Source organism: Kogia breviceps, chromosome 19 (assembly GCF_026419965.1).
Source record: "Kogia breviceps isolate mKogBre1 chromosome 19, mKogBre1 haplotype 1, whole genome shotgun sequence".
Taxonomy (NCBI): Eukaryota; Metazoa; Chordata; class Mammalia; order Artiodactyla; family Physeteridae; genus Kogia; species Kogia breviceps.
Genome location: NC_081328.1, coordinates 10,523,780 through 10,546,532, shown reverse-complemented (window position 1 = coordinate 10,546,532; position 22,753 = coordinate 10,523,780). Strand labels below are relative to the sequence as shown.

The following is a 22,753-nucleotide window of genomic DNA, read 5'->3' as shown; positions in this document are numbered from 1 at the left end:
CACTATTACGAGAATGCTATGAATCTTCTCATTTAGAGACAATGTGTTTTTTGGTGAACATATGCATGCATTTTTATAATGCATTAGAATTGCTGGGTCATAAGGCAGTGTTCAGTTTTAGTAGGTATTACCAAACAGATGAACCCAGACATGTTTTCTTAAAAAAAAAAAAAAAAGGAACAACTGTGACATCTGTAAACTGACAACTGGGTATTGAGCCTGTTCAGCAGATGAAAGAAACAAAACCTTCCCAGGACAAAGAAAAGGAGAGAACAAGAAGAGGAACACATGAGGGGGCAGCAGGCAGAGACCAGCAGCAGCAGCAGAAGGACCAATATTTCCCCACCTCATCTGCACACGGCTCTGACTGTGAGAACTGCCGTCCTCACACAGGGCTAAAAACTGCCCCCACCAACATCCTCACCCAAAATATATATCTGAGCGCCTGCTCTTAAAGGCTTCTGGATCTCTGAAGTCCTTCACACATACAAGGAGGGACCCGGAGTCAGATCTTGACCCGGCTGAGCCCCAGACCACTCGGCTCTCCCTCTGGTAACACGGGTTCTCCTAATCCAGTCCCTCCTATGGCTTCGGCCAAGTGCGAGTGTGGGGCTCAAAACTTAACCCAAGATTTCTGGATAAGTCTGAGTAGCTCCCAGAGAAATCGAAATTAGGGCTGAGGTCGAAATGAAACCTAAATGCGGGCTGGTACCAATGGGCACAAGGCATTGGGTAGGTCTGTGTGCTGCAGTTAAGGATTGGTGGTGTGGGGCCGGGGCTTACCCTCAGCGCCACAAAAAACTACTACACAACTTCGGGATGAAAGCCTCCTTACCACAACCGGAGCTCCGGGTTGCAGAACTGGGCTGTAAACAGCGCAGTCTCCATGGCAACCGGAGACGCGTCACCAGGGCAAAAGGGGCGGGGTCTGCCGCGAAGCTGCTTCCCCACCCCCACCCCCCGAAGGCTCTGCGCAGGCGCGAGTTCGGTGTTTTCCCCCAGCGCCGGGGACAAGGGGATGTGGCCTGGGAACGCTCAGGCCAGATGCTCGGCCATCTCAACCTACCACGAAGAAGCGGGACACCAAGCTGGGAGTCAGGAGACCTGCGACTGGCCTTGGTCCTGCTGCGGGCTGGGGCACCTCGGGCCGCATTGCTCTCACTGGGTCTCGGACTCCCCAGGTGTACAGCGATGTTGGGCTGGACGATGCCTTCAGGCCCTCGCAGCCGCAGGCCGTCCCAGGACCACTAAGCCACAAGCCCGGCGCTGCATGGAGTTAGCCGCAAGAGATTCCTAGGGTTGCCCGGGCCGCGAGGAATTAATAGGGGGAGGTAGGAGGAGGGGCCGGGTCTCGCATCCTGGGCCAGCCCCTCAGCTTCCGGCCGGGGGCGGTGGCCGAACTCAGGGCTAGGAGTCAGGAGTGGTTTCTCCATCTAGAAAATGAGTGGATTGGAGCTCCCAAACTAAGAGTACAGTGCTCGGAATATGTTCTTTATGGTTGTAGTGCTGGTCAAAAAAAAAAAAAAGCACTTCCGCACAGCCTGGAACACAGAAAATAGGTATTCAAATCTCCCGCCCTATGCCAAACTTGCAGCTCCACCTTTCACACCCCACAATCGAAGACAACCTCCAAGAACAACCAATCAGAGGAGGCTTTGCCTCGTGGAGCCCGCCCCCCCAACATCTCGCGATTCGTTTGTTAGCGTCCTGAGGGCCCCCGAGGCGTCATGAATATTAAACAGGCCGCCTGTCCAGTGGCATCTGGAGGAGCTCGTGTTGCATATTCATATTCCCCAGCCCTCAGAGAAGGGGCTATTTAAGGAGCGAAGTGGCCGCGCCCGCCACCTGCACACCAGCGGGAGAGTCGCCAGTCTTGGCTGCCAATGGGTATTCAAGCCGTGGAGCCCGGGTTTCCCACTCAGGGAAGGCGAACCGGCGGGAATGGTCCGGAGTCCCAGCCCCAGCACTAAATTCCAAGGACACCTGACGAAGGTGGTCTGGCTCCTGAGCGTGCGGGGCAGCTGGGACTCAGGGGAGGTGCTCACTGGTGGGCGTCCTCTCCTACTTAGGCGAGAAGAAGGGGCGGCGTCCTGATGGAGCAAGCCAACCCTGAATGACTCCTGTGGTTACCTTTGGAGGCCCCGACCCTGGCGTCCCCGCACCTCAGGTTACAGAAGGGGAAAGTTCTTGGACCTGTTGGGAACATGATACAATTGGCCAAAGTACATGAAATTAGCTATATGAATTATGATCATAGGTCCCATTGTATTTTGCATCCGTATACAGATTTAATCCTCTCCCCCTTCCCCACGGCATGGAGAGGGATAGAAAAACCTTGAGACCCTCACCGAAGAACTAATGCTTGTAGTTGAGTTCAGCCAGCTGGACTCTCTTCTGCTGGTTCTGCCCTCTGAAAGGCCTAAACTTGGATGCTGTTGCATCTCTTGATATACTTAAAAAAAAAAAAAAAGTACTCAGCAACGATTTATTCTGGAGTTTAAGTGTAATTGCAAGTATTTGAAAATATTTTCAAAAGTAAAACCTTATTTTGCACCCACACAGGCCAGCAAAGGAATGAATCCAATAGAGGAAGTATCGAACAGCTTATTAGCAATAATAACTCAGTGTGTATCTGGCATCAGTATATGGGTAGAGAATAATATTAGAATGTAAAGCAGATATGTAGCTCAAAGCTTAGAATTTGCTTAATTAAGAAGTGTACAACCAAAGCTTATATTCAAAGTAGGAATACTCAGGCAAAGTGCATTGAAGTTTTAAGTGGTTTTGAGATTTTTGTTGGTTGGAATAAAACTACGTTTCCCAAACTGCATTGTTTCCTGCAGAGGTGGTGTAGGTCTGTTTCCCCAACCCGCCTCTTACTGGGTGAGAGGCCTGAGTGGGCAACTCTGAGTGCAGGTGTGGGAAAGAGGCCTTCAGAAAAACACCCCAGGTCACTGTGTCCACTGGGAGATGGAAAATACAGGAGGAAAATTAAGCCCGAGCGGATAGACTCAGGGGATTTAATATTTGTCAAGTGGAACTTCCAGAGGGGGAAAAATAGAGAATAGAAGATGAAGGAAAGAGAGAGAGAGAAAATGTCCTTGAGTTGAAGACTCAAGTCTTTATTTACCTTAATTAATTAAAAATTTAGGGCTTCCCTGGTGGCGCAGTGGTTGAGATTCCGCCTGCCGTTGCAGGGGACGCGGGTTCGTGCCCCGGTCCGGGAAGATCCCACATGCCGCGGAGCGGCTGGGCCCGTGAGCCATGGCCGCCAAGCCTGCGCTCCGCAACGGGAGAGGCCACAACAGTGAGAGGCCCGTGTACCACCAAAAAAAAAAAAAAAAAAAAAAAAATTTACACAATTTTGAAAGGTTACCTTCCATCTACATTTTGTTGTTACAGAATATTGGCTATATTCCTTGTGTTGTGCAATACATCCTTGAGCCCATTTTACCCCGAATAGTTTGTGCCTTCCACTCTCCACCCCTATATTGCAGCCCCCTCCCCACTGGTAACCACTAGTTAGTTCTCTGTATCTGTGAGTCTGTTTCCTTTTTGCTATATCCACTAGTTTGTTATATGTTTTAGATTCTACATGTAAGTGATGCCATACAGAATTTAAGACTCAAGTCTTTAGATTGAAAGACCCACCTGAAATAATTATTTCTCTCTCTCACACACACATACATACACATTATATGTGCATCTATTCTGCATGTATATACATTCTATTCTGGTGAAATTTCTTTATCCAAAGAGTAAGGAAGAAAGGAATGAATAGGTATACAGCTTTTTGTTTATAACACGGGTTTCTAGAAATGATGCTAGAATAACGTCTTCAAAATTCTAGAGGAAATGATTTCAAATCTGAAATTCTATAACCAGTCAAAACACCTCACATATGAGAGCAAAATAAAGATATATCTGGGCAGTTCTAAAAGTGGAATTTACTCTCTTTTGGAAAAAAAAAAATGATGAGAGCAAAAGTGAACAATCCAGAAAGGGGAAGATACTGACCATAACAAATAGAGGAACTATGAGAAACGAAACCTCAGTCTAATGGCTGTGTAACTGGAAAGCGATCAGTTCACACTGTACCTGAAAGTCAGAAGAGTGCCTGCAGAACGTAAGAAGAATCGCACAGACTATGTGATTCAAAATCCAGAAGTATAACTGCGTGCTCTTGCTGAGTTGAAATTATATGTCTCTTCTAATTGAGAAAGACAAATAGAAATTCTGAGAAAATCGAAAAGTTGTACGAGAAAGTTGTTAACTAGGAAGAAACTTAAAATTTGATGTGCTTTTTTCCCGAGTAATATATGAAATGTAAGAGACGGTGACAAGTGTCATTACCCGCTTCATGAAGGCATGACTGATCCCCCCAGCTGAACTCATTCACTTTCTGATCCAATAGAGATTTACTGATCATTCTCTGATCTCATTCCTGAATTCACTAACTCATTCACTGATTTGTTCAAATATTTACTGAACATCTACTAAGTACTGGGCCTGTGCTAGGCACTGAGGATAAAAGATGACGAGAGACACAGCCCCTGACTTTTTATGGAGCTTACAATCTAGCTCTTTTTTATTCTGACTCAAAGGACACCATATACCTTGTAAATTAGTTATTTTTACATCTTATCTTTTCCTGGATCGAAGAGTTGAGGCCTTACTTATCTTTTGCAAAGTAACCTGCACAAAACTTTGCCACAGTGAGAGTTCCATAGTTTATTAATATAATATCATAATGTATTATGATATTACATTATTAATAACTATTATATCTATCAAAGTTACAAATGCATATGCTAGTTGACATGGCAATTCAATTGCACATCTAGGGATGTATCCCACAGATGCATCTGCACCTGTGCAAAATGTGTAAAATATGTAAAAATTTATTCATTGCAACATTACCTTTAATAGAAAAAAATTGTTTTAATAACCTAAACCTCCACTGAGACTGATGAAATAAATTCTGAAAGAGTCATAGAGTGGGATACTTTGCAGCTGTAAAATATACGTTTAAGAATATTTAGGGAATTTCTTGGTGGTCCAGTGGTTAGGACTCGGTGTTTTCACTTCAGTGGCCCGGGTTCGATCCCTGGTTGGGGAATTAAGATCCTGCAAGCTGCACACGGTGCAGCCAAAAAAAAAGAAAAAAGAATATTTGTATATACCTGTTTATGGAATAACCGCCAAGCTAAAAAAAGCTAAGAGGGACTTCCCTGGTGAGTGGCTGAGAATCCGCCTGCCAATGCAGGTGACACGGGTTCAAGCCCTGGTCCGGGAAGATCCCACATGCCGAGGAGCAGCTACGCCCGTGCGCCACAACTACTGAAGCCCGCGCGCCTAGAGCCCATGCTCTGAAACAAGAGAAGCCACCTCAATGAGAAGCCTGTGCACCGCAACGAAGAGTAGCCCCCGCTCGCTGCAACTAGAGAAAAACCTGCACTCAGCAACGAAGACCCAACGCAGCCAAAAATAAATAAAATTCTATTTTAAAAAAAGCTATTACAAAAAGTAAGGTTTACAACAGTGTATTCTGCCATTGTTATGACAGAAAAAGATAAACTGTAATTGTTTTTGTACACATAGAATTTCTCTAGAAAGATAGGTAAGAAACTGGTGGCCTCTGGGAAGGAATCTACATGTCTGGGGGTTTGGAAGGGAAAGGAGATTTCACTGAGTACTTTTCAACCATTTGAAACGTGTACCATTTGAGAGATATAGTATTCTTTAAAAAAATACAACTTGAAAAATGCAACAGTTCTTTGTAATAATAAATTACTTAAGTAAATGCATGACACAAATAGCGCAGCCAAGAGAAGAGCAGGTGTGGATGAAGTGGGGGCAGCATTAAATTGTCATCTTGAAACCGAAAGAATTCTGGAGGAAGCTCATGGAAGCAGCACGGTGTAGCGGAAAACACAGGTAGCCACGAGCCCGAAGACTGGCTTCCAGCCTGGTTCCGACCTCCCACTTACCAGCGTCAGCGTTCTCATCCACATCAATAATACCTGTCCTGGAAAACCGTATGGAGGTTTCTCAAAAAATAGAACTACCGGGCTTCCCTGGTGGCGCAGTGGTTGAGAGTCCGCCTGCCGACGCAGGGGACACGGGTTCGTGCCCCGGTCCGGGAAGATCCCACATGTCGCGGAGCGCCCGGGCCCGTGAGCCATGGCCGCTGAGCCTGTGCGTCCGGGGCCTGTGCTCCGCAACGGGAGAGGCCACAGCAGTGAGAGCCCCGCGTACCGCAAAAAAAAAAAAAAAAAAAAAGAACTACCATGAGATCCAGCAATCCCATTCCTGGGTGTATATCTGAAAAAAACAAAAACACTAATTCAAAAAGATACATGCACCCCAATGTCCATAGCAGCATTATTTACAATAGTCAAGATATGGAAGTCACCTAAGTGTCCATCAACAGATGAATGGATAAAGGAGATGTGGTACATATATACAATGCCATACTACTCGGTCATAAAAAAGAATGAAATTTTGCCATGACTTTTTTTTTTTTTTTTTTTTTTTGCTATACGCGGGCCTCTCACTGTTGTGGCCTCTCCCGTTGCACAGCACAGGCTCTGGACGCACAGGCTCAGCGGCCATGGCTCACAGGCCCAGCCGCTCTGCGGCATGTGGGATCTTCCCGGACCAGGGCACGAACCCGCGTCCCCTGCATTGGCAGGCGGAGTCTCAACCGCTGCATCACCTGGGAAGCCCTTTTTTCAGTTTTAATATATTTTATCAAAGTATAGTTGATTTATAGTGTGTTAATTTCTGCTGTACAGCAAAGTGACTCAGTTATACATATATATACATTCTTTTCTAATATTCTTTTCCATTATGGTTTGTCATAGGATATTGAATATAGTTCTCTGTGCTATACAGTAGGACCTTGTTGTTCATTCTATATATAAAAGCTTCCATCTGCTAACCCCAAACTCCCCCTCCATCCCTCCCTCAAACCCTTCCTCCTTGGCAACCACTAGTCCGTTCTCTAAGTATAATGACTATTTCCTAATGTTCTTTTTAAAAGTACAGTTCAGGACGTGAAACATATGTTTATTGTTTATAAATACCTATCTACTAGCATTTATGTGGGCCAAGCAAAATCTGATTGAGCCAAACCCTGGAAAATGTAATTATTCTTTTACTATATTGTCATGGCTTTGTGCTCCTGATAATTTTAATGGTATCTGCTATTGCATCTTGGCAGACACCACTGAGTATTTCTCAGAATGTGGGCAACTCTCCAATAATCTGCATCAGAACCCCCCAGGAATGCTTGTTAAAGTATGGCGTCTCAGTCCCCAGCACGAACCTGCTGGATCAGAACTTAAGTTTAAGAAATGCTGAACCTTTGTGGGCCCTGCTGTGTCCTACCAGTGGTCTTCCCTTGGGTTTCACTTTTCCACAGGAAACAGAACATAAACCTCAAATTGTCTTTGCACTTGGACCAGTTCCCTTTGTTGATCTGATACAAGAATAGCTTTTTGTGCTGCAACAGTGAGCTTGTTGAATAGATCCCTTGTATTTTGGTAGAAGAAATTTAGTGCTTCATTGCTCACCATCCCTACTGGCCCTGGTAACTCTAAGGATAAACTAGCTTGGGTTTCACCCTGGAGGATTAACATTTCATAGAGCACACAAAGCCCCATGAAAGTCAAGATGAGGCAGAGCGAAGTGTGCACTGGGTTCTTTGTGTGGTTGGTTTCTTGTCTTTAGCCATTTGTCAGGCACAGCAGCTGAAGGTGCTGAATTGGATGAGGTAGTAAATTCAAGAGTCAAACCAGCTGCCAGATGCTCCCTGGAGGCTCCCTGGAGGGTGCAGCAAAGGCTGCTAACCCACCTCCTGCCCTTTTCACAATTATCTCCACACCTGGGATTGTAGGAAAGAAAAAAAATGTTTCCTCTCCTCTCTTATATTCAGTGTCTGGGTACGTGCAAATTAAGCTGAGAAAGTTCAGCGGAAGAAAAGGCATACGATTTTTATTGAAGTCGATATTTTTGTGTGCACGGGAGCTTCACAATGAAAGAAGTGAAAGCTCAAAGAAGCAGCTAGACTTGAGGCTTATACACCATTTTAACAAAGGGCAATAAATTGTGAAGCGACTAGACAAAAGTAAGGAAATTGGGGCTTCTAAAGGTGATAAATTCTGGGGAAGTGACTAGGGAACATACGGGGAAACTAACGGAAAACAAGGGTTATTTAAGGCCTGTTTATGCAGGTTCATCTCCGTGCGACCCCAGTCTCTGGTGGTAAGAGTTAGTTTCTTCTTCCTGGTACAGAGGGACACCTTCCTCCAAGGAAAATGTATGCCCTACTTTTAGGCAGATAAAGGGAGGGCAGAGGACTTCTCCTGCATCTGCTGTTTCTCAGTTACCTTCAGCTCTGAATAATCCTTGTGCCGATGTGGCATATTTTAGGGCGGCATATTCTGACCCCCTTCAGCATCATCAGCACATCCAGCCGGGGAGAAGTCGGACAGAAACTGGCACAAAAGGACGATTTCAGGCAGTTTCTTGGAGTTCTAACTGCGTCCCCTGTGCAGAACTGTTGGCCTGGGCCCTGTGAGACCTGCTCTCCCTGCCCCACCAGAATTGCTGTGGACTAATTTGAGAGCAGCCCTCTGAACCCAGAGGAACCATAAGAGTGAGACTGATGTGCCCACCAGGTAGAGCAGCTCTGCAGGAAGGTAGATTCTTAGACGGAGAAAACCAAGCCTCATAGTTCAAAGGATTGAAAATTAAATCATAAGTAATTTTTTTTAAAGTTTTGTAAATTATGTGGATAAGCCATGTCTTCAAATGAGCCTAATACTATTAATAATAAATAATAAATGGGATATACACTACTGTATATAAAATAGATAACAGGACCTACTGTATAGCACAGGGAACTATATTCAATATCTTGTAATGACCTATAGTAGAAAAAATCTGAAAAAGAATACATATATATATATATATAAAACTGAATCACTTTGCTGTGCACCTGAAACATTGTACATCAACTATATTTCAACAAAAAAAAAGAAAAACAAAATCTTTGCAACCTAAGACAAGGAAATCACTATGTTCCACTAGAGGGCAGTGTGGCAACAATCTAGAAACTAGCTTATAAAATAGGCTCTTGAGAACAGAGGGAGCTTGTTATTTGTTTATACATTTATGATGAGAAATGCTTTGAGCAGAAACAAACATCAAACACCACCTTCAGCGCAGGGGGTTTGTCTAGATGACACGAAACCTACTCAAGCAGTTTTTTTTTTTTTTTAAGTCAGAATGACATTTAAAAAAAAAATGCAAGTTGACTGACTTGAGCGAAACGGAATTGCTTTCATTAGTTGCTATGTTGTTCTGTTGCTATGTGGTTTAGTAGAAGCTATAAACATAATCAAGGAGATCACATTTCTTCTGCCTCAGCCATTTGAAAAGCTTCTAACACCTAAGAGTCCTCATCTCCAGTTGTGCTCGAAGCAACAGTTTGCCCGAGGGTTTAAACTGGGCATGATAATAAGAGTTATATCTAGCTTTTTTGGAACGCTGAGTTCAGGCTGGGAGATTCGCACGGATTATCTCTTTAATCCGCACAGCAGTTCTATGAGTTAGGTCCTATTATTACCATCTCCACTGGAGAGATGAGGAGACTAAGCCCATGGAACACTGAGTGCTTGCCCGTGGGACACCGCTAATCAGTGACAGGGCTGGGCTTCAGACTTAGGCAGGTTGAATCTAGATGCCTTGTTTGAGCTACTGCTAGGCCATTAATGGCAAAGACAGAACTAGAACCCAGGTCTCCTTGTCACAAATTGAAGGCTGACTTTCATGTTGAAAAAGATGGAAATGAGCAGGAATAGGAAGAAGAAAACTTTAAAAGAGGGCTGAGGAGACAGACAAAGTGTCTGCGTTTGCAAAGAGGCGGGTTCATGCCGAAAAACAAGAACGTTTTGGGCTGAGCTGGGATGCCCCATATATTCCGATTACGCACAGCCAGAGTGGCCAGGACCAGAGGCATTTCCCCACTGCCTCCTCAAAATCCAGAGCCCCGAGACCCATGGGCTGGTGGACCTCCCAGGAGGAGCTCACCAAAGACCACACCCTTGCTTCAGGGCACAGAAGAGGAGAGTTGGAAGTCCAGCTAAATCCTCAGAGCCCTTAGTCAAGTACATTGCAAATTATAAGAATAATTATACTTTAGTACTCACATGCCAGGCACTGTACAGTTTACTTGTCTTAGTTCACTGAATCTTCATAACAGCTCTAGGAGGTGAGTCCACCACCTGGGGATTTGATGGGTTAGCCCCCCACGGAAGGCACGTGTGGATGATGAGCGAGAATGCACATCCCGCACACAAATGGAGTATTTTAACCGCTCTCTCTTATCTTTGAGCAATGCAGCCAATTCTGTTATTAGAATGCAAGCCGCTTCTTAGGAAGCATGGCAGATGGCCTACTTCCCACACCTCCCTAAAATGGCAGCAAAGGAATAAAAATAACTACACATAAGCCTATAAGGGAGAAAATGGGAGAAGAGACGACATGGATAAGACAGTTCCCCAAACAGCTGGAAAGATGGGGAGGATGGTAGCTGATTGGGCCGAACTGGGGATCACTACCTGGGCCTCTGCAGACAGGCGGGCCGACAAGCGGAAGGGGTTGGCCTCGTAGAACTCTATGTTCTGGGGACTTGGAGGCACAGGATCTACAGAAGGTGGGAACGAGGCATGGCACTAAAATCCGGGGGGGGCTAAAGGGCCTGTATAGGGGTGCTTAGACCTCCTTCCTCCTTCTGCTTTTCAAAATAAGCAGGCATCACAGGCAGACTTACCCCAGCCCTCTCCACACCCCCACCGTGCCCCTCTCACCCTCACTGCTACAAGATTTGATAAACGTTCTCTCCCGATAACTCAATGGCTCCAGAGAAAAGAACTCTCTTGCCTGACATTTTGGAGTCCCGCCCCCATTAAAAAGCCAGTCTGGGGCTTCCCTGGTGGCGCAGTGGTTGAGAGTCCGCCTGCCGATGCAGGGAACATGGGTTCGTGCTCCGTTCTGGGAAGATGCCACGTGCCGCGGAGCAGCTGGGCCCGTGAGCCATGGCCGCTGAGCCTGCGCGTCCGGAGCCTGTGCTCCGCAACGGGAGAGGCCACAACAGTGAGAGGCCCGCGTACCGCAAAAAAAAAAAAAAAAGCCAGTCTGCTGCCCAGTCACCTTGTAGTAAGTCCTTCCCATTGACAAGCCCACCCACTCCCTCACAGCCTCTGTTCATCTTTTTAGCGAATCAGGCTTAGACAGAATGAGCAGTCCAGGACCACCCAATATCTAAGGAAAGCTTCCAACTTGAAAGACAGAGACCCAAACAAACAGGAAGAAGGAATCTGGAGGAAAGAAAGCTGATGGGAGCAGGAAAAAATGTGAAAATAAAAGTCCTTTCAATAATTCTTTCAGAGAAGTAAAATAAGATGTTATAGACATTAAATGAGTTGGATGTTATTTTTAAAAGGATTATTGAGAAAACAAGAATGAGATTTTGGGGAATTCTCTGGCAGTCCAGTGGTTAGGACTCCGTGCTCTCACCGCTGAGGTCCCAGGTTCAATCCCTGGTCACGGAACTAAGATATCATAAGCTGTGCAACAAGGCCAAAAAAGAGAGAGAGAGAGAGAGAGAGAGAGAGAGAGATTTTGGAAATATTTTAAAAGGAGAGTAAGAATAAAATACTTAAAAGAGGGACTTCCCCGGTGGCACAGTGGTTGAGAGTCCGCTTGCCGATGCAGGGGACACGGGTTCGTGCCCAGGTCCGGGAAGATCCCACATGCTGTGCAGCGGCCGGGCCCGTGAGCCATGGCCGCTGAGCCTGCATGTCCGGAGCCTGTGCTCCGCAACGGGAGAGGCGCAGCAGTGAGAGGCCCGCGTACCACAAAAATAAATAAATAAACAAATAAAATAAAAAAAGAATCCGCCTACCAATGCAGGGGACACGGGTTCGAGCCCTAGCCCCGGGGAAGATCCCACATGCCCCAGGGCAACTAAGCCCATGCGCCACAGCTACTGAGCCTGCGAGCCACAACTGCTGAAGCCCGTGTGCCTAGAGCCCGTGCTTCACACCAAGAGAAGCCACCACAATGAGAAACCCATGCAACACAATGAAGAGTAGCCCCCAGTCACCGCAACTAGAGGAAGCCCTCTCACAGCAATGAAGATAAGGTAGATAAAGTAGAACAAAAAGACAAAGAGATTTTAAAATAATAATAATAATTGAGGAAAGATGAGAACGAGGACCATTCCAGGAAGTCCAGTTTCCAGCTAACAAGAAGGAATTCAAGAGAGAACAGGGGAAAAGAGAAATGGAAGGAAGGAAATTCTAGCAAAAGCAATACAATTTCCCAGAACTGAAGGACACGAGTCTCCAGATTGAAAGTCCCCACTAAGTGTCTGACACAATGAATATAGACGCATCAAGATTCATCAGCACAAGTTCCAGAAGACCCTGAATAGAGGAAAGATTTTCAAAGCTTCCAGAAAGGAAAAAGAAAAACATACAGAAGATCCAGAAGGGCATTAGACTTCTAAATAGCCACAGAGAAGTTAGAAAATAATGGAGCAAAGCCTTCGCACTTCTGTGTGAGAATGATTTTCAGCCTCAAATACTTGTAACCAGATGATCAGTGAAATTTGAAAGTGGAATAAAACATTTCAAACATGAAAGGACTTAAATTTTACCTCACACATATATCTTCTCTGAAACAGCTACTGCAGGATATACACCAACCAAATGAGAAAGGAAACTAAGAAAGAAGGTGTGGAACTAGGATTCTTGGGATTCAATACAAGAGGACAGTGAAAGGAGATGCCAGGATGACAGTGACGAGAGAGCAACCAGTCCAGAGGGGACCAGGAGGAGGGCACTCAAGGAATAAAAGAAAATGACATGTTTGAGGACATAGGAAATAATATCCAGAAATACTGAATCACTTGGGGGAAAAATAAGCAATTGGTATATAGAATGCTAAGCAAATAGAAAACAAAAAGTGATTACTAGTTCCAGGAAATAAATGAAAATAATGACTTGTGTAAAGGGCCGAAGGTAGAAGTGAACATTTGAAGACTAGCAAAAAGAATGGGGCCGGAGCAGAATTAGGGAGGGGAGAAGACTAGGGGATGATGTCAGAGAGATAAGAAGGACCAGGATGTGAAAGGTCTATAGACCATCATGGGGACTCTGGCTTTTACCCTGAGTGAGATGGGAGGGTTTTGTGCTGAGGAATAATATGATCTGACTCACATGTTACCAGATAATTCTGCCTGATGTGTTAAGAATAGACTGTAGCAGGGAGAAAGGTAGCAGCAAGATGCTATTGCAGTTCGAAGGCTATTGCCATGATCCAGGTAAAAGACAACTATGATGACCCAATAGGATGAGGGTGGCTTGGACCAGGGTGTCAGCATTGGAGGCGGTAAGAGGTGAGTGGACTCTGGGTTGACTTTGAAGGCACAGCCAGAATATTTCTTGACATAATAGATGTGAGGTGTGAAAGAAAGAGAGAAGTCAAAAGTGGCTCCAAGATCTTTGGTCTGAGCAACTGGAAAGATGAAGATGCAGTCAAATGAGACGGGGAGACTGAAGTTGGAACAGTGATCCTGTTATCCATTGCTGAACCAACCCAGACTTAGTGGCATAAAACAACAACCATCATTGATTACCATTAGCTGGGCTCAGCGGGGCATGTGTCACTTGCTGGTTGGGGCTACGGTTACTAGGAGATTAGAGTAGCTGGAGGACGGACCAATTGGGACTCCTCAGACATCCATCTCTCTCTCTCCGTGGTCTCTGCACATAATCTCTCCAGCATGGTGGCCTCAGAAGAGCCAGACTTCTTACACGGCCGCCCAGAGCTCCACGGGGTATGTCCCAAGACAGAGAGGGAAGCCATATCCCCATTTAATGACCCAGCATCAGAGGCAACACCGCATCCCTTCAGCTACCTGCTATTCCTTAGAATCAAGTCACGTATCAAGTAGGCAGGGGATCCATTTCCCCTCTTGGTAGAAGGAAAGTCAAAGGGTTTGTGAACATGTTTTAAAACCACCACAGCAGGTTTGGGGAAGAAGATAATTCAGACAGGGAACATTCTGAGCTGAACCCTATTTGCCTAGTCGTGACAAAATAAACGCCGACCGTTGCTTTAGCTACAAATGGTGATGTGACCACATTGGGGGGGATTGATGGGGAGAAAGTGATGCGGTCACAGTGTGGGAGGGGCACCTTATCACCCCCCGTTGTGGGAAGTCAATGGATGTATACAAAGGGAAAATTGAGAGAGTGAAACAATGTCCATTGGAAATACAGGGATAGGGGAGTTCCCTGGTGGCCTAGTGGTTAGGATTCTGGACTTTCACCGCCATGGCCTGGATTTGATCCCTGGTCAGGGAACTTAGATCCTGCAAGCTGCGTGGCGTGGCGAAACAACGACAACAACAAAAACAAACCAGGGATAAACACAAAGGGAAATATAGAGAAGAAGGAGCCCCAAGACGGGGTGAGGCTGTGGGAAGGGAAGGGGGCTAAGTGTTTTTCAGTATGTCTTTTAGTACCATTTGACTTTTTAACCTATGAACATGTACTACTTCGATGAAACAGTTTTTTAAAGGATGTAAATTTTGCTTCACTAAAATTGACTTTTTTTTTTTTTTGGCTGCTCTGCACGGCGTGCAGAACTTCCCCGACCAGGGATCGAACCCATGCCCCCTTCAGTGGGAGCACAGAGTCTCAACCACTGGACCACCAGGGACGTCCTAACATTGATTTTTTATTTTATTTTATTTTTTAAATGTATAAGAAAAATACCTAATCCATAATGCAAGGGCAGTTTTAGAAAATATCCCAACCCAGCCTCCTTTCCACTCTGCCCTCTCCGTCACGTCTCTGGCCTGAAAGAGCGCTGAGACCACCCGTGGCTCCATTCCTGTCCACGCTGTCCCAACAAGGACCACCGCAGCTTCCCAGGTCTTGGATCATCTCACCAATCCCCCTCCCCAACCCTTCCAGGCCAGTAGGGCAGGGCTGATGCCCGTTTGAAAGAAGAGAAAAGTATGGCTCGGTGAGTTCACCTAGTCATTAAGAGGCAGAGTAGAGACTGGAAGGCAGGTCTTCTGGTGTTACTGTCCTTCAGGTGTTATGGTCTCTCCACGCGAAACTCGGTGGTTCCCATCACTGAGGGTTCTCCTGGCAGCGTGAGACGGGGGTAAGGGAGAGAGAGAGGGAACGTTCTTGGAGGGAAAGTGCATTATTTTTCCTGAAGAAAAACACACCTGTCATGAAATCCACCTCCCCCAAAAGATATCTGATACAGCGACCGTGATGGCCCCTGGCTGAAAATACTCCATTTCCCCTTAGTGACCCTCCTCGGGTCAGCGTAAGCCTGCTGGATAAAGTAACAGAAAGAAACAAACAGATCTCCTTTGGGATGGAATTCCTATGCCCAGAGGAGGAAGGCGGTGGCGAGGGTGCAGGGGACACAGTTCAGGGCAGAACCCTGGCGTTTCCCCTGTGGAACTGGGCCCTCTCGGGGGCGGGCCTGCTGTGCTGGAGCCCAGCCCTGCCCTGGGGAGCAGAGGAAAAGTCGCCAGTGGGAGGCAAGACCGCTGTAAATCAGCTACTCCTCCGAAGACTGAGGACTGCCAGCAGGGCTGACTTAACTGACCCCTGACCTGTGGTTCGTTCTGCACAGAACCTGCTCTAGTTACGTCAAAGCCTTTCTTAGCGGGATGAAGCGGCCTGGCGCCCCCCAAACTTGCCGACGTGCAGTGCGACGGTAACCATGACAGCGGAGGGGTGTCAGTAGGTGGGCAGGTGACCCGTCCCAGTCAGGTCGACGGAGCCCGCTAAGCACCTACTGTGTGCAGACCCTGTCCGAGGCCAGGACGGCCGTGGGAGGGGATGGGCACACGGCTCTGCCTCTGTCGCCGGGGGCTCAGTGGACCAACGGAGTGGCTCGGGATGCTTCAGTGTCATCGGTAGGGGTTTGCTCTGTGACTCTGCCACGTGCCATGTGGTTTAATGCCATCTGCTTAACGACGCTAGGACCGATCTGATTCTGTACTCTGTTGCGGGCAGCGTCTTCGTCATTGGAAGGTGCCACCCTGTGGGTCCTTCTGGGGGTCCCAGAGCCAGGGGAGGGGCTGTGGTCTGCTTTCCTCTCCCCGGCTTTGCTTTCTAACCGAGCACAGCAGATGTCCCGAAGTGTTCTCAACCCTTCTCTGTTCTAACCGGACTGGATTTTCTTTCTTTCCAGTCTCGTGATAATGACTGAAGGGAGGGTGGCCTTCGTGGTGGAAAACCCGTGACACGAATCACCAGCCCTCATCCAAGGCAGTGACGCTGAACTCTGGGGGCCGAAATCTGAACCTCTGAGCCGATGGTGGTTCCAGTCAAGCTTGGAGAAGCTCGGTTACAGCTTGTTACCTTCGGCTTCACGTATCCGTATCAGCTCAATAAACAAATGCCTAACTCTGCTCCTTCCACAGGCGCTTGAGAGTGTCTGACGATGGGAACTGAAGCAACATTGGATTCGAATGTCCCACTGGAAAGAGAGGCAGCAGCACCTGATTGATTCTGAAAGGAGGCACTTGACCTTCAGAAACTTGGGCGGGGTCCCTGGGGCCCAGAACAACTGATTCATTTGGCCTGTTCCTCCTGCGCTCGCCCAGCTCAGAGTAACCTGCCCACCTGGCAGCACTGCCCATCCGTTCAGAAAGTACTCGTGGAGCACCTACTGTGTGTCAGGCTCTTGTGAGACCATGGGCACCCAGTAGGGAGCCGGGCCCACTCTCTGTCCTCCTGGCACTTACGGTCTAGGGATAAAACAAGAGTGGTGGGTGACAGGACAAAGTGAGTTTATGGTGCTCTGGGGACAGAGGTGGCAGAGGGCTGTCCATGAAGGCCTCCCGGAGGAAGTGATATTTAGACTGAGCTCTGAGCATGAAGTAGGAGAGATTCAGGTGAACAGGTCAGAGGGAACAGTGAGGGGACAAAGATAAAGGTGAGAGTTGGAGCCAGGTTGGTGGTCTTCAATGCCCTGTTAAGGAATTGCTTATCCTAGGGATGACGGGAATCCATTCAATGGAGGTGGTGATGCAATCAGATTTGCACTGGAAGATCACTCTGGTGGCTGAGGGTAGAGAATGGGTTAGAGAAGGCCAAGAACGGAGGCCTGGAAGCCAGTTCTAGGAGGTAATTGTTCTAATCCAAGTAAGAAGTGATATGCATTACATAAGGTTACCAGGCAGAGTGGATGGAGGAAACTGGTATCAAGAGATAAGAACCCCAACGTTCACAGCAGCACTATTTACGGTACCCAAGATATGGAAGCAACCTAAAGGTCCATCGATGGATGAATGGATCATGCAGATGTGGTATCGGGCTTCCCTGGTGGCGCAGTGGTTAAGAATCCGCCTGCCAATGCAGGGGACACGGGTTAGAGCCCTAGCCCGGGAAGATCCCACATCTGTGGAGCAACTAAGCCCGTGCGCCACAACTACTGAGCCCGCGTGCCACAACTACTGAAGCCCGTGCACCTAGAGCCCGTTCTCTGCAACAAGAGAAGCCACCGCAATGAGAAGCCCACGCACCGTAACAAAGAGTAGCCCCTGCTCACTGCAACTAGAGAAAGCCCGTGCACAGCAACGAAGACCCGATGCAGCCAAAAATAAATAAAATTTAAAAAAAAAAGAAAAATAAAAAAAAAAGAATCTGCCTGCCAACGCAGGAGACACAGGTTCGAGCCCTGATCCGGGAATATCCTGCACGCCCTGGAGCAACTAAGCCCATGTGCCACAACTACTGAGCCTGCGCTCTAGAGCCCACGAACCACAACTATTGAAGCCTGTGCGCCTAGAGCCCGTGCTCTGCAACAAGAGAAGCCACTGCGATGAGAAGCCGCACACTGCAACCGAGAGTAGCCGCCACTCACCACAACTAGAGAAAGCCTGTGCGCAGCTACGAAGACCCAACGCAGCCATAAATAAATAAATAAATAAAATTTTAAAAATGAAAAGAAGATGTGGTATCTATATACAAGGGAATACTGCTCAGCTGTAAAAAGAACGAAATTTTGCCATCTGCTGTAACATGGATGGACTTGGAGGGCGTTATGTGAAGTGAAATAAGTCAGAGAAAGACAAATACTGTTCAATATCACTTATATGTGGAATCTAAAAAATACAACAAAATAGTGAATATAACAAAAAAGAAGCAGACTCACAGACGTAGAGAACAAACGAGTGGTTACCAGTGGGGAGAGGGAAGGGGGGAGGGGTAATTAGGGGTAGGGGATTAAGAGGTACAAATTATTAGATGTAAAATAAGCTGCCAGGGCATATTACATAATATGGGGAATATAGCCAATATTTTGTAATAACTGTAAATGGAAAGTAACCTTTCAAAATTGTATTAAAAATATAACATTTTTTTAAAAACTTTTTTTTTTTTTTTTAGTGGTACGCGGGCCTCTCACTGCTGTGGCCTCTCCCGTTGCGGAGCACAGGCTCCGGACGCGCAGGCTCAGCGGCCACGGCTCACGGGCCCAGCCGCTCCGCGGCATGTGGGATCTTCCTGGACCGGGGAACGAACCTGTGTCCTCTGCATCGGCAAGTGGATTCTCAACCACTGCGCCACCAGGGAAGCCCAAAAACATTTTAAATAAAATAAAAATTTAAAGAAAGAGATACAGAAATTGTCATCATATAAAGAGTTCTTAAAAAATCAAGGGGCGGGGCTTCCCTGGTGGCGCAGTGGTTAAGAATCCACCTGCCAATGCAGGGGACACAGGTTCGAGCCCTGATCCGGGAAGATTCCACATGCCTTGGAGCAACTAAGCCCGCAAGCAGCAGCGAAGACCCAACGCAGCCAAAAATAAATAAATAAATAAATTTATTTAAAAAAAAATCAAGGGGGGAAAAAGAAAAGACACGAACAGAGAGTTCATAGAAAAAGATATACAAATAGCCCATAAGTATAAAAATATTCTCATCTTCACTCTTAAGTGAAATACAAATTGAAATTATACTGATGCCATCCGTCACCCGTGAGATTGACAAAAGTTCCAAAGTCTGACAGCACTCACTTGGGGAAAAGTGAGCTGGGGAAGAAACAGGTGCTCATGGTGGGAGTGCAAAATCCACACGTAGGGAGGGGAATTTGACAATCTCTAACAAAGTAGGTATTTACCCGTTAACCCAGCAACTTCATTTCTGGGATTTAACCCTGAAGACACACACTGCCACAAATATAAAGCAGCACAGACACAAGGCTGCTCACTGCTTGTAACAGCAGAACATCAGAAGGACCTAGATGCCCTTACACAGGAGACTGGCTGAAGAAACTGCGAACTATCCACACGGTGGAGGGCCGTGCAGCCACCTTTTAAAGATGAGGACGATCTCTATAAAACGATTTCACTTGCTAAGGAAAATAAAAAAGCAAGGTACATAGCAAGTATTGGCTACGCTATCTTTTATGTAAGAAAGAAAGGAAAATAAAAACATAGCTATGTATTTGCTTATTATTGTGGATGGAAGGGAGGGAGGCAAGGGGAAAAAAAGAAGGAAAGAAAGACACAAAGGGAGGATGAACCAGAGAGTAAAGGAGTGACCAGGGGCTTCCCTGGTGGCGCAGTGGTTGAGAATCCGCCTGCCGATGCAGGAGACACGGGTTCGTGCCCTGGTCCGGGAAGATCCCACATGCCGCGGAGCAACTAAGCCCGTGAGCCATGGCCGCCAGGCCTGTGCGTCCGGAGCCTGTGCTCCGCAACGGGAGAGGCCACAACAGTGAGAGGCCCGCATACTGAAAAAAAAAAAAAAAAAAAAAAAAAAAAAAAAAGGAGTGACCAGGAATGGATGGGGGGGTGTGAATGGGAGGATACCTTTTCATACAGTTTTGATTTTTAAACTAGGGAAAGAATTTGCACATTCAAAAAATAAAGTAAACTCATGGAAACAAACCCTCGATTGAATGCAGACAGAAACAGATGAACCTAACTATGTATCAAATTCATAACATGACTTCAAAGAGAAAACAAATATTGCAAACAGCTTTTGAGGGCAGTATCTGTGCACCCTAAGAGGATTTTTTCGGGGGGTGAGGGGGCGGGGCTGCCAAGAAATCCTGAACTTTACTTAGTGGATTCGTTATTGGCCTTGGCATCAGTTTTTAAATTATGGAATTCTTGTCTGTGTATTACAGTATAGAAGACAGTTGTAATACATCGAAATTGTCGGGACTTGGAGAAAAAGAAATTTAAGTATGGAATAGAGGAGGGTACAGATGAATCCTGTGGTGTCGGATTTGCTGGTATGCTTGGAGGCATCTATACGTAAAATTTCTTAGCTCTGTTCATTGAAAGGGCCTAGAAGCAAGACACCCAGTAGCAATGAACATACCTAGTTCCCGGATCTTGACTGATAAATACGAATCCCCACTAAGAGAGACCAGGATGCCTTGCTGCTGATTCCAGGATTACGGCAAAGAAAATAAAAGGTCAGCTTCAAACACCTTGCGCCACAAGGCAAGGAAGTGCTCAGAGGCTGATAGGGACACGTCAAAAGGACACCAGAGCTGTCTTCTCCCCCTGGACAAACTGGACAGTTTGAGTATCAAAAATCATAATGAGAGGGCTTTCAACACATTGCATTTTTTTAAAAAAAGAATGATAAGTCCATAGTAATACTCCAAAAAATGGGATATGAAGAGGGAATGGCCTTCTTTACAGAGGAGTGTCAGCTATTAAATATAGAAGAAATGATGGAACTTAAAAATCACCCCTTTCAAGAAACTTATGGTTACCAAAGGGGAAAGCAGGGTGGCAGGGGGTGGGCAGGATACATTAGGAGTCTGTGATTAACAGAGACACACCACTATATATAAGACAGACAACCAACAAGGACCTACTGTACAGCACAGGGAACTGTACTGAATGTCTTATAATAACCTATAATGGAAAAGAATCTGAAAAAGAATATGTATGCATAACTGAATCACTTTGCTGTACACCTGAAACTAACACAACATTGTATATCAACTGTACTTCAATTAAAAAAAAAATCACCCTTTTCAACTGTGATTCAACTCCTGAATCATAGATTCAGGCAAAAATCCTCAGTTGATAATTCTAAAGGTGTTGGGGAGAAGGATACCCACATGGTCTCAAGAGCATCACCCACAGATTTCTAACTAGTTAGTTACAAGGGGGAGAGTGCAATGGAGAGGTCTGGGGGACACCCTTCCCCACACCACCAACCCTCCCGTGGCCAACAGGGGGCTAAGCCACACCACGTGCTCCCGAGGTGATGCTACGGAAACATCCATCGCCTGGGCTGCATTCGTGCAAAGCACGTTTTACGTGAATCTGCTCAGGAGGAAACAAACGACAGCAGGGTGGGGAACAGTCTACAAGGCAACCGGCCTGGGCTCTTCCAAAGAGTTAAGTGAAACATAGGCAGTAAACAAAAAGTGGAGGGATGGTTTTAGGTTAAAAGCAATTAAAGAGACACAACCACCAAGTGCAGTATGTGAACTCTGATTGGGTCCTGGATTGTTAATTTTTAACAGCCTAGCAGGCATGTGGAAACAATTAGGGAAATTTGAATGTATACTGTATACAAGTAAATGTTCCATTTCTTAGGTGTGCCAGTGTATCGTGCTCATGTAGGAGAAGGTTCTTATTCTCGGGAGACATCTGCTAAAAGAGTATTCAGGGCCGAGTGTCATGTCTGCACCTTACTTCCAAATGGCTCAGAAAAATGGAGACAGGACACAAACATGGCAGAATGTTATCAAGACAAAAGAATACGCGATGTTCATTGAACTCTTCTTTCAACTGTTCTGTAACTTTGTGGATTATCAGAATAAAACCTTGGGGAAAACTAGTAGCTCTGATGCTTCAGGACAGTCAATAGAAATCATGAGGCTCTGCTAGCAAGAGTTTTGCAAATGCCTGGTGCACAACACACGAAAGGAAACAGGTGAATTGCTCTGGCAGTCGGTCCGTGACACCCAGGGACAAGGTGGCTTTCAGGTCCCTGGCACAGACAATGGGTAGCGATCACGCTGCCATTTGCTGACGCAGTAAACACCGGAGAAGGAGCCAGTTGTGGAGGGAAAAGGAAGGAAAAACATTCCATCTGGACATTCAGGCTTCCAAAGCCCACACCAGTCCTGGGTTATGAACCCCTGATGCAGAAGACAGGGCACAGAGCATAAGACACAGCACAGGGGAGGGATGGATGGAGGGAAAGGAGGCCATGGTGGAGACTGGGAAGCAACAGCCAGACAGGTGGGGGGAACCTGGGAGTGTGGGTGAGGTCACGGATGCCAGGAAGAGGGGTCTAACAACGCACATACCACCGAGATATCAAACACGCTGAGGACACTTGTAACTGTGAGCGATGAAAAATTTGGTTTGTAACCATAGCTTTTTGCCCCTTGCCTATGTGACAGCATTGGATCAACTCAAGGGACCAGGGTGGAGAGTCAAGATGCACCCAAACACTGGCATGTCTCGGGTGTCACCACCCATATCGTCTTGCCCTACCGATTCGGGGCCTCCATCAGCTCTTTATTACACCCAGTTGGACGGTCTCCCTCCTGCAGAGGCTGCCTGGATACCCCAGAGAGTGCAGCATTCTAGGTCCATCCTTCCCAGGTGTTTGTTTTGGTTGGTTTGTTTGGTGCTTTCTAGGGAAGAGGCA

The 22,753-nt window shown here is 46.5% G+C and overlaps 1 protein-coding gene across 7 annotated transcripts in view; it reads right to left on the bottom strand.

Annotated features, from left to right (window-relative positions):
* TEKT1 (tektin 1) overlaps positions 1 to 10,372 on the bottom strand; it is a 29,063-nt gene extending 18,691 nt beyond the window's left edge. For 6 of the 7 annotated variants that reach the window (XM_067022274.1, XM_067022269.1, XM_067022273.1 and 3 more), the window contains exons 1-4: positions 4,099 to 4,163; positions 2,349 to 2,452; positions 2,131 to 2,193; positions 1,067 to 1,541 (exon numbers count right to left, since the gene is read on the bottom strand). The gene's annotated coding sequence lies outside the window, so the exon portion shown is untranslated. Of the gene's footprint in view, positions 1 to 1,066; positions 1,542 to 2,130; positions 2,194 to 2,348; positions 2,453 to 4,098; positions 4,164 to 10,217 lie in introns of those variants that run through there. The other variant, XM_067022270.1, reaches the window with a different exon arrangement.
* Positions 10,373 to 22,753: the final 12,381 nt, after the last annotated feature.